Below are 11,789 nucleotides of genomic sequence, written 5' to 3'. Positions count from 1 at the left end.
TCATTATCTCTGAATTATATATATACAATCATGTCTCACTTAATGACAGAGATACATTCTAAGAAATGCATTGTTAAGTGATTTTATCATCATATGACATCATAGAGTATACTTACACAAACCTAGATTGTATAGGCTACTACACATCTAAGCTGTATGGTATAACTGATTGCTCCTAGGCTAGGAGCCGGTATAACATGTTACTGTACTGAATACTGTAGGCAATTGTGACACAATACTAAATATTTGTGTATGTAAACATATCTAAACATATAAAAGTGACAGGAAAATATATTATAAAATATTTTTTTAATAATATACCTGTAGAGGGCATATATCATGAATGGAGCTTGAAAGACTGGAAGTTGCTCTGAGTGAGCCGGTGAGTGAGTGATGAGTGAATGTGAAGGCCTCAGACATTACTGTCCACTGCTGTAGACTATATAAACACTGTATACTTAGGATACACTAAATTTGTCAAACACGTTTTTCTTCAATAATAAATTGATCTTAGCTTCCTATACCTTTTTTATTCATAAATGTTTAAATTCTTTGACTCTTTTGCAATAACATTAGCTTAAAACACACACACATTGTACAGTTGTACAAAGTATTTTCTTTTTTTATGTTCTTATTTTATAAGCTGTTTCTGTGTTTAATTTTTTATTTTTATTTTGTAAACTTTTTTGTTTAAAACTAAAATACAACACACATATTAGTCTAGGCCTACACAGGATCAGGATTATCAATGTTATTGCCTTATGCGTCTACATCTTGTCCGACTGAAAGGCCATCAGGGACAGTAACACATATGGAGCTGTCATCTCCTGTAACAATGCCGTCTTCTGGAATACTACCGTAGAACCTGTCTGAGGCTGTTTTACAGCTTTTAACTTTTTTATAAATATAAGTAGAAGGAGAAATAGTATACTCCAAAATAATCATATAAATAGTATAGTAAATAAATAAATACATAGTAAATAAATAAATTCATATATACATGAACAGAATAATAATAATGGTTTATTTTTGGTCAAGTATTATGTACTGTACATAATTGTATGTGCTATAATTTTAGACTACTGGCAGTGCAGTAGGTTTGTTTCCAATAGCATCACCACAAACACATTAGCAATGCTTTGTGCTATGACATTATGTTGGCTATGACATCAATAGGTGATAGAAATGTTTTAGCTCCATTAATAATCTTATATGCCCAGAATCGTATATGCCATTCATTATTAAATGAAATGTTGTTATGTGGTGCATAGCTATACTTGTGTCTATCAGGTATAGATTTGTTTCTCTATGTTTTGCTAGTCTGTAAACCAAAAGACAAGCAAACTGCCCTACCTTTATCCAAGCCATTATTTTTCAGAATAGTGACTAAAAAAAAAAAATCACAATTAGCACCCAGACTAAATAACAGAAGAATAAAGGCACACAGTAATAATTAGTTGACGGCAAAGATGCAAACCTACTGGGCAGGAAAAATGAAGACACTAACTTGGCAGAGAAGCAAGTTTTCTATTAGCTCTCAAACTGCCCTCTAAGAGGAATCCATTACCAGTCTCTAGGAAAGATACCATTTTGGGGAGCTGTGAAGCTTTCTCAATCATTTTCCAGTGATCCAATTATGAAGAGCAAAAAGTATTTGAAAACTTTGAGAGTCAAAATCTTTCTAATGACTAACTCCTGGAATGGCAGAATGAGAACTTTGATAAACTTGGTGTTCCATGAAAACAACAACAACAAACAAACAAAAAAAAAAAAAAAAAGGAAAAACAGCTAAAATTAAACTGGAAATTAAACAAAACTACAAAACAATTGGAAACTATCTTTTAACAAGAAACTACTAAACCTCGGTAAGACAGCTGTTTGTGGTGTTTTAAATTGGGCCTATTCTTGTCTTGCATCCCTTTTCAGCTTCCTGGCATGGTAACTGTGAAAAGCTCACAGCTGTGCGAGGGTATTACAGCTATTTTTTACTCAGAGTTCAGCTTAAGAAAAAAATCCCCATCCCTAAGATATTACCAATGTCTATAGATATATGCTGACAATATTGCAGCTGTCTAAGTCTATGATTTAAGATGAGGCCCACAAGATCCTGGAGAAAAATTAAAATAAATATGTAGAAAATTAGATGGTGATAGAAAATTTTGAAAATCTTCAATATGTTCCTGAAGATCTAGAAGGCTGTGTATATACACTTACCTGTGTACATGCCCAATAAGACAGGGAAAAGCCAGGCACGGTGGCTCAAGCCTGTAATCCCAGCACTTTGGGAGGTCAAGGTGGGTGGATCACCTGAGGTCAGGAGTTCAAGACCAGCCTGGCCAACACAGTGAAACCCTGTCTCTACTAAAAATATAAAAAAATTAGCCAGGCATGGTAGTGGGTGCCTGTAATCCCAGGTACTCAGGAGGCTGAGGCAGGAGAATTGCTTGAATCCAGGAGATGGAGGTTGCAGTGAGCCAACATGGTCCTGCTGCACTCCATCCTGGGTGACATAGTGAGACTCTGTTTCAAAAAAAAAAAAAAAAAAGACAGGGAAAATGAGATGGAAACAGTTGTGCACTCCTTGCTTTCCTTGAGATCCTGAAAAGCAAGAAGACAAAAATAAGAGTGTCTTGTAAACAATCTGAAGGTTGAAGGTGTGCCTTCACACATTAATCTACTTGTCCATGAAAGAAGACACACAGGTACGGTATGTAAGAAAATATTCTGCATGAACGTAGGCTAACCATCAAATTGTCAGGACCTAGAGATTAATCTAAATAAGCCAAAATTAAAAATGAAAATAATAAGAAGAAAAAGAAAAAGCTATCTGTGAAGTCAATGACTAAGGACTGCAAGAAATACAGAATCTAAAGAATCCAGGAAGGTCAAAAACAAATAAATAGAAAGGAGAAAAACAACAGCAACAAAAAAAAAAATTTAGCAAAACCACAGAACCTCTCTGCAAGCCAGAGGAATCTGATTCCAGAGTTGTTAAAATAAATTCTCTAAAGTTCATTTTTCAACCAAAAATATTACGAGAAATGCAAAATAATAGAATATATATAACAAGTTGAGAAAAAAATCAGCCAACACAAAATGTCCCTAAGTAGGAATAGATATTAGACTTAAAAGGCAACAAATTGTAAATCAGATTTACAAACATATTTAAATAACTAAAATAAACTATAGATAAACAAATTAAAGGAGGAATGACAATTATGTCTCACCAAATATATACCAATAAACAAACCAAATGAAAGTTCATTCAGAGGTCAACAGGTAAAGTAACTACATATTTTCAAAAATTACTAGAGGCAGGGCGTGGTCTCATGCCTATAATCCCAGCACTTTGGGAGGACAAGGCAGGCATATCACGAGGTCAGGAGTTCGAGACAAGCTTGGTCAATATGGTGAAACCCCATCTCTACTAAAAATACAAAAATTAGCCGGGTGTGGTGGTGCATGCCTGTAGTCCCAGCTACTTGGGAGGCGGAGGCAGAAGAATTGCTAGAACCTGGGAGGAAGAGCTTGCAGTGAGCTGAAATTGTGCCAATGCACTCCAGCCTCGGCAACAGAGTGAGACGCCTCTCAAAATAAATAAATAAATAAATAAATAATAAAAATACTACAAAAGCTAACAAATAGATTTGATCTGAAATAAAAATCAGTGAACTTTAAGATAGGTCAATAGAGATTATCTATTTTAATTATTAGAATGAAAAATAAAAGAAGTAAAATAAAAAGAGCCTCAGTGAATCTATTAAACCATCAAGGATACCAACAAAGGGAGTTGAGAGAATGAGAGAGGAAAGAGAAGAGGGCAGAAAATGATTTAATGAATGAAAAATAGTTTTCTATTTTTCCAAGATGTTGAGTAACCCAGGAAGAAAAAATATAGTGCAAAAAGTTCCACACTTAGGCGACATAACAGTCAAGCAGACAAAAGTCAAAGACAAAGAAAAATTGAAAGCAGCAAGACGAAAAGTTTTGTCCCATAGATGGAATTCTCAGTAAGATTAACATTTGACTTCTCTTCAGAAACCATGGAAACCAAGAGACAGGAAAATGAGATCTTGAATTGTTGAAACATATTTGCAACCTGGAATTAAAAATTCAGCAAAACACTTCTTTAAATAAATGATAAAAAAGTAAGGCATTCGAAGATAAATAAAAACTCATGGAATTTTTTGCTAGTAGACCATCCCTATAAAAAATACTAAGAGAGTCCTTCAGGCTAAAATTAAAGGGAACTAGACAAAGACACAAATTTACATTTAAAAAACGAATACCTAAATAAAGATAACTTCACAGAGAAATGTAGAAAACAGTATAAACATATGTTTGTAACACTTTTCTTCTATTTTATTTATAAGAAAACTGCATACAGCAATAATTGCTTATCTCTGTTGATTGCTTTATATTGTATAAATATGAATAAGTGGGGTGTATTCCAGAAATACAAGGCTAGTGCAATATTTAAAAATCAATCATTGTAATATAACATATTAATAAAATAAAAATAAGATCACCTCAATAGACACAGCAAAAAATTTAACAAAATCAAATACACTTTCATGATTTAAAAATACCCTCAAGCAAATGTGAATAGAAGATAACTTTAAAAATCTGTATACAGCATCTATGAAAAGCTCACAGCTGAAATCATAATTAGTGAAAGAAAAGCTTAATGCTCTTATATTATGATAAGATATGAGACAAGAATGTTCATTCCTGCTGCTTATATTGAATATTTTACTGGCAGTTCTAGGTAGTAAAGCTAGGTTAGAAAGGAAAAGTCATCCAGTTTGTAAAGGAAGAAATAAAATTATTTCTCTTTGCAGTTGTCATGATTTTGTTGGTAGAAAAATCTCAAAGAAAATAGTAAAATACTGACAACTAAGAAATGAGTCATACAAGATACAAAATCAATATAAAAATAAAATTTATGTATATACATAAGCAATGAACAGTTTTAAAATGAAATTAACAAAATAACTTATTTGTAATAACAGCAAAAACAATAAAATGCTTAGGAATGCATTTTAAAGAAGAAATGTAAGATGTGCACACTGTAAACTACAAAAAATTTGCCAGAAGTAGGAGAAATAATTGAGTAAAAAGATCTCAGTTAATGAATTGAAAGTCTAGTTATTGTTAGGTTAGCAATAATTTTCAAATTGATCTACAGATTATACATAATCTATGTCAAAATCTCTACTGCATTTTTGCAGAAATTAACAGCGATACAAAATTATTTATGAAAATTCAAATTGCCAGAATAGTCAAAACAATCTTCCACCAAGAATAAAAAAGGTAGATCAATGGAATAAAATGACAGTCAAAAATCAAATCCTTAGATTTATTATCTATTGGTTTTCAACAAGGGTGTCAAGATAATTTAATAAGAAAATAATATTTTCAAAAAACGATGCTGCATCAACTAGATATACATATGCAAAGAATAAGTTTGAACTCCCTGACTCACACGATGTACAAAATTAACTCAGACTGAATCATTCACCTAAATATAAGATCTGAGACTATAAAACTGTTTTAGAAACCCAGGAGTTCATCTTCCCTGCTTTATGCTCACTACCTTATCTTTCTTAGATATAAAGCCAAAAGTCCAAGTAACAAAGAGATATAAAAATAAGTGAGAATATTAATACTGAGTGTCAACTTGATTGGACTGAAGGAAAAAAAATTATTGATCCTGGGTGTGTCTGTGAGGGTGTTGCCAAAAGAGACTAATATTTGGGTTACTGGGCTGGGGAAGGCAGATCCAGCCTTAATCATGTAGGCACAATCTAACCAGTGCCAGTGAATATAAAGCAGACAGAAAAACATGAAAAGGAAAGACTGGCCTAGACTCCCAGCCTATATCTTTCTCCTGTGCCGGATGCTTCCCACCCTCGAATATCAGACTCCAAATTCTTCAGTTTTGAGAATTGGACTGGCTCTCCCTGCGCCTCAGCTTGCAGACAGCTTGTTGTGGGACCTTGCAATCATGTAAGTTAATACTTAATAAACTCCCCTTTATATATATATATAGATACACATTTGTGTGTACATATATGTACACATCTGTGTACATATATGTACACATCTGTGTACATATAGATATATACGTACACACACACACACACACACACACACACATAGTTCTGTTCCACTAAGATAATCCTGACTGGATAACATATATATATATATATATATATATATATATATATATATATAAGCTCTGTCCCACTAAGATAATACTGACTAATACAGATTTTGGTACTGGTACAGATAGTGGTTCTAGAGGAACAGAATATTACAGAATATTAAGGATGGAGTTTTTTTCATTGGTTTTAGAGTTTCTGAAGTTGGTGGCTTAATATGATTAGACTCAAAAAATGCTAAGGACTCTACTTCTAACAGTATGGAGAACACTGATAGTCCTTGATGGAAACTGTTTAGAGAGTTACGCAAAATAAATGCATTTGACACTCCTAATTCACCGCTCATGAGAGGCAACGAGTTTAGTAACTCTTTACATAATATCTTTGACCATATGTGGAGAATTTAGGAACATAATTAAGCTTGTTGGTTGCTTCCAAGTTCAGTGGACAAAGTGATGAAAGAAAATGATGCACTCAGGTATTCTGTCTCCTGGCTGCAGAAGAAGATACCGAGCCTCAGATCTGCTACAATTGCCCTTAATGACAGTCTTACCTCCTGTAGAGAAAGAGCTGAAACTATGGAAAAACAGACACAAGCTCTTAACGTGAGAGTGATTGACCTGCAATGAAAGATGCATGCACAGCCTCACCAGGTGTCTACTGTTAAATTGCAGCCATTGATTGGAAAAGAATGGGACCCTGCAAGTTGCAATGGGGACATGTAGGAGGAACCTGATGAAGCTGGGGACACTGAGCTTTTTGGTGAACTTTTTTGGTGAGAAGGAACAGCTTTCCCAACCCCAGTAGTGGCAACATTCCCTCCCTGACCCATGCTGCCATCAGCCTTTCCACCTTTGTCTGAGGAAAGAAACCTGGTACTGCCTGAGGCAACAGTGATGGCATCCCGTGAGGCAGTTGGCAAGCAAGATAATGTTGATTCTTCTCAGAAGCCACCCCCAACACCTCTCTTTGCTTCTACACCTATAACTAGATTAAGTACCAGTGGACACCTAGAGGTGAGGTTGAGAGTGTGACCCGTGAGGAGGTGCACTACACTTGAAAATAACTGTTTGAGTTATTTAAATTACATAAACAGAAATCTGGAGAACAGGCATAAGAATGAATATTAAGGGTACGAGATAATGGTGGAAGGAATATAGAGTTAGATCACGCTGAATTTATTGATTTGGGTCCACTAAATAGGGACTCTGCATTTAATGTTGCAGCTTGGGGAGTTAAAAATGGTTCTAATAGCTTATTTGCTTGGTTAGCTGAAATATGGATTAAAAGATGGCCCACTGTGAGTGAGCTGGAAATGCCTGATCTCCCTTGGCTTAATGTAAAGGAATGGATCCAAAGGCTTAGGGAGATTGGAATGATGAGGTGGATTAGTCACGTTAGACCTACTCATCCCACCTGGGAGGGTCCAGAAGATATACCCTTGTCCAATGCCTTGCAAAATAGATTTGTGAGGGCAGCCCCTACATCTTCGAAGAGGCTTGTAATTGCTCTTCTCTGTATGTCAGATCTATCGGTGGGAACCACACTCACTCAACTACAAAATTTAAATATAATGGGAATAATTGGATCCCAAGGTGGCAAGGGCCGAGTGGCAGCACTCAACCATCAAGGGCAAGGTAAGCATAGCTACCATAATGGACAGCAGAGGCAAAGCAGCAATCAAAACAGTCTGACTTTTGTAGAACTCTCACATTGGCTAATTAATCACGATGTTCCTAGAATTGAAATCGATAGGAAGCCTACTACACTCCTACTTAATTTATGTAAATAGAAAACTTCTAGGTCAAATGGACAAAAGACTAATTTGAATTATAAAAACAGAATCATGGCCCCTCAATCAATTTCCAGACTTGAACCAGTTTACAGACCCAGAACCCCTTGAATGATGGGGAGGCTATGTCCCCTTAAGGAAGGACCCTACTACATTACCAACAATTTATGCAATGAATCTTTTTCCCACCCTTCCACAAGGACACATCTGGCCTTTTACCAGGGTAACTGTACACTGGGGAAAGGAAAATGATTAGACATTTTGGAGACTACTTGACACTGGCTAGCAGCTGACCTTGGTTTCAGGGGACCCAAAACACTGCTGTGGTCCTCCAGTTAAAGTAGGAGCTTATGAACGTCAGGTAATTAATGCAGTTTTAGCTCACGTCTGACTTACAGTGGGTCCAGTGGGTCCCCAGACTCATCCTGTGGTAATTTCCCCATTGCCAGAATGAATAATTGGCCTTGACATACTGAGCAGCTGGCAGAACCCCAGATGGTCTACCTGAATGGTAGGGTGAGGGCTACTATGGTGAGAAAGGCCAAATGGAATTCATTACAGCTGCCTCTACCTAGAAAAATAGTAAATCAAAAATAATATTGTATCTCTGGAGGGATGGTGGAGATTAGAGCCACCATCAAGGACTTGAATGACAATGGATTACGGTAAGCTTACCCAAGAGGTGACTCCAATGGCAGCTGCTGTACCAGCTGTAGTTTTATTGCTTGCACAAATTAACACATCTCCTGGTACCTTGTATGCAGCCATTGACTTGACAAATGTCTTTTTCTCCATTCCTGTGCATAAGGCCCACCAGAAACAATTTGCATTCAACTGGCAAGGCCAGTAATATACATTTACTGTCCTACCTCAGGGGTATATCAACTATCCAGTTTTGTGTTCTAATGTTATTCAGAGAGAACTTAATCACTTTTCTCTTCTGCAAGATATCACACTGGTCCATTACATTGATGACATCATGCTGATTGGATCCAGTGAGCAAGAATTAGCAAACACACTGGACTTATTGGTGAGACATTTGTTTGCCAGAGGATGGGAAATAAATCTGACTAAAATTCAGGGACTTTCTACCTCTGTAAAATTTCTAGGGGTCCAGTGGTGTCAGGCCTGTCAAGATATTCCTTCTAAGGTAAAGGATAAGTTGCTGAATTTGGCCCATTTTACAACCAAGAAAGAGGTATAACGCCTAGTGGGCCCATTGGATTTTGGAAGCAACACATTCTGCATTTCGATGTGTTACTCTGGCCCATTAATCAAGTGACCCAAAAGGCTGATGGTTTGAAGTGGGGTCCAGAACAGGAGAAGGCTCTGCAATAACTCCAGGCTGCAGTGCAAACTGCTCTGCCACTTGGGCCATATGACCCAGTAGATCCAATGGTCCTTGAGGTATCAGTGGCAGATGGAAATGCTGTTTGCAGCCTTTGGCAGGCCCCCATAGGTGAATCTCAGCGGACGCCTCCAGGATTTTGGAGCAAGGCCCTGCCATCTTCTGAAGACAACTACTCTCCTTTTGAGAGACAGCTCTTGGCCTGTTACTGGCCTTTGGTGGAAAATGAACATTGAATATGGGTCATCAAATCACCATGCAATCTGAACTGCCTACCATGAACTGGATGCTTTCTGACTCATCTAGCCATAAAATGGGTCAAGCACAGCATCATTCCATTATCAAATGAAAGTGATATATACGTGATTAGGCTCGAGCAGGTCCTGAAGGCACAAGTAAGTTACATGAGGAAGTGGCTCAAATGCCCAAGGTCTTTACTCCTGCCACCCTGCCCTCTCTTCTAATGGCCTCATGGGGCGTTCCTTATGATCAGTTGACAGAGGAAGAGAAGACTTAGGGCCTGGTTCACAGATGATTCTGAACAATATGGAGTCACCACTCAAAAGTGGACAGCTGTAGTACTGCAGCCCCTTTCTAGGACATCCCTGAGTGGTGAAGAGAAATCTTCCCAGTGGGCAGAACCTCAAGCAGTGCACCTGTTTGTGCACTTTGCTTGGAAGGAGAAATGGTCAGATGTGCGATTATATACTGATTCATGGGCTGTAGCCAATGGTTTGGCTGGATGGTCAGTGACTTGGAAGAAGCATGATTGGAAAATTGGTGACAAAGAAATCTGGGCAAGAGGTATGTGGATGGACCTCTCTGAGTGATCAAAAACCATGAAGATATTTGTATCCCATGTGAGTGCTCACTAACGGCTGACCTCAGCAGAGGAGGATTTTAGTAATCAAGTGGATAGGGGGAACCGTTCTGTGGACAGCACTCAGCCTCTTTCCCCAGCCACCCCTGTCATCACCCAGTGGGCCCATGAACAAAGTAGCCATGGTGGCAGGGATGGAGGTTACACATTGGCTCAGCAACATGGACTTCCACTCACCAAGGCTGACCTGGCTATGGACACTGCTGAGCGCCCAATTTGTGAGCAGCAGAGACCAACACTGAGCCCTCGATAAGGCACCATTCCTTGGGGGTTATCAGCCAGCCACCTGGTTGCAGGTTTATTATATTGGACCTCTTCCATCATGGAAAGGGCAGAGGTTTGTCCTCACTGAAACAGACACTTACTCTGGATATGGGTTTGCCTATCCTGCATGCCATGCTCCTACCAAGACTACCATCTATGGACTCACAGAATGCCTTATCCACCATCATGGTATTCCACATAGCATTGTCTCTGACCAAGGCACTCACTTTATGGCTAAAGAAGTGTGGCAGTGGCCTCGTGCTTATGGAATTCACTGGTCTTACCATGTTCCCCATCATCCTGAGCGGCTGGATTGAAAGAATGATGGGATGGCCTTTTGAAGTCACAATTACAACGCCAACTAGGTGACAATACTTTGCAAGGCTGAGGCAAAGTTCTCCAGAAGGCTGTGTATGCTCTGAATCAGCATCCAATATATGGTATTGTTTCTCCCTTAGCCAGGATTCACAAGTCCAGGAATCAAGGGGTGGAAGTGGAAGTGGCACCACTCACCATCACCTCTAAAGATCCACTAGCAAAATTTTTGCTTCCTGTTCCTGTGACCTTACATTCTGGTGGCCTAGAGGTCTTATTTCCAGAGGGAGGAAGCCTGCCACCAGGAGACACAACAATGATTCCATTAAACTGGAAGATGAGACTGTCACTCAGACACTTTGGGCTCCTCCTACCTTTAAGTCAACAGGATAAGAAGGGAGTTATAGTGTTGGCTGGAGTGATTGACCCGGACTATCAAGATGAAATCAGTCTACTGCTCCACAACGGAGGTAAGGAAAGGTATGCATGGAATACAGGAGATCCATTAGGGCATCTCTTAGTTTTACCATGCCCTGAGATTAAGGTCAATGGAAAACTACAATAGCCCAATCCAGTCAGGACTACAAACGGCCCAGACCCTTCAGGAATGAAGGTTTCTGGCCATTCCACCAGGAAAAAAACCATGATCTGCTGAGCTGATTGCTGAAAGCAAAGGGAATACAGAATGGGTAGCAGAAGAAGGTAGTTATCAACACCAGCTATGACCACATGACCAGCTGCAGAAATGGTGACTGTAATTGTCATGAGTATTTCCTCCTTCTTTTGTTAAAAACATGCTTGTGCATGTATACACTTGTACTAAGAAGTTATCTTCATTTTATTTCCTTTTTCCTTTATCATGTAACATGAGATCTGTTGACTTTATATCAGTATTTAAATAATGTTAACTTTATGTAGTAGTATGTGTTGGGGATTGGTGTGTTTCTGGTTATATGAAGGATAGTAGTATTATATTAGGCATAATTATGACCTTATTATTGTCTTTATTTGAAGATTATGTATGAT

General features: G+C 38.1%; 1 pseudogene; it reads left to right on the top strand.

The window, feature by feature from the left end:
* The first annotated feature begins 7,060 nt into the window (after positions 1 to 7,060).
* On the top strand, positions 7,061 to 11,503 carry LOC117975212 (uncharacterized; annotated as a pseudogene).
* The last annotated feature ends 286 nt before the right edge of the window (positions 11,504 to 11,789 follow it).

This window comes from Pan paniscus, chromosome 1 (assembly GCF_029289425.2).
Source record: "Pan paniscus chromosome 1, NHGRI_mPanPan1-v2.0_pri, whole genome shotgun sequence".
NCBI lineage: Eukaryota > Metazoa > Chordata > Mammalia > Primates > Hominidae > Pan > Pan paniscus.
This window is presented reverse-complemented; position numbering and strand designations above follow the sequence as displayed.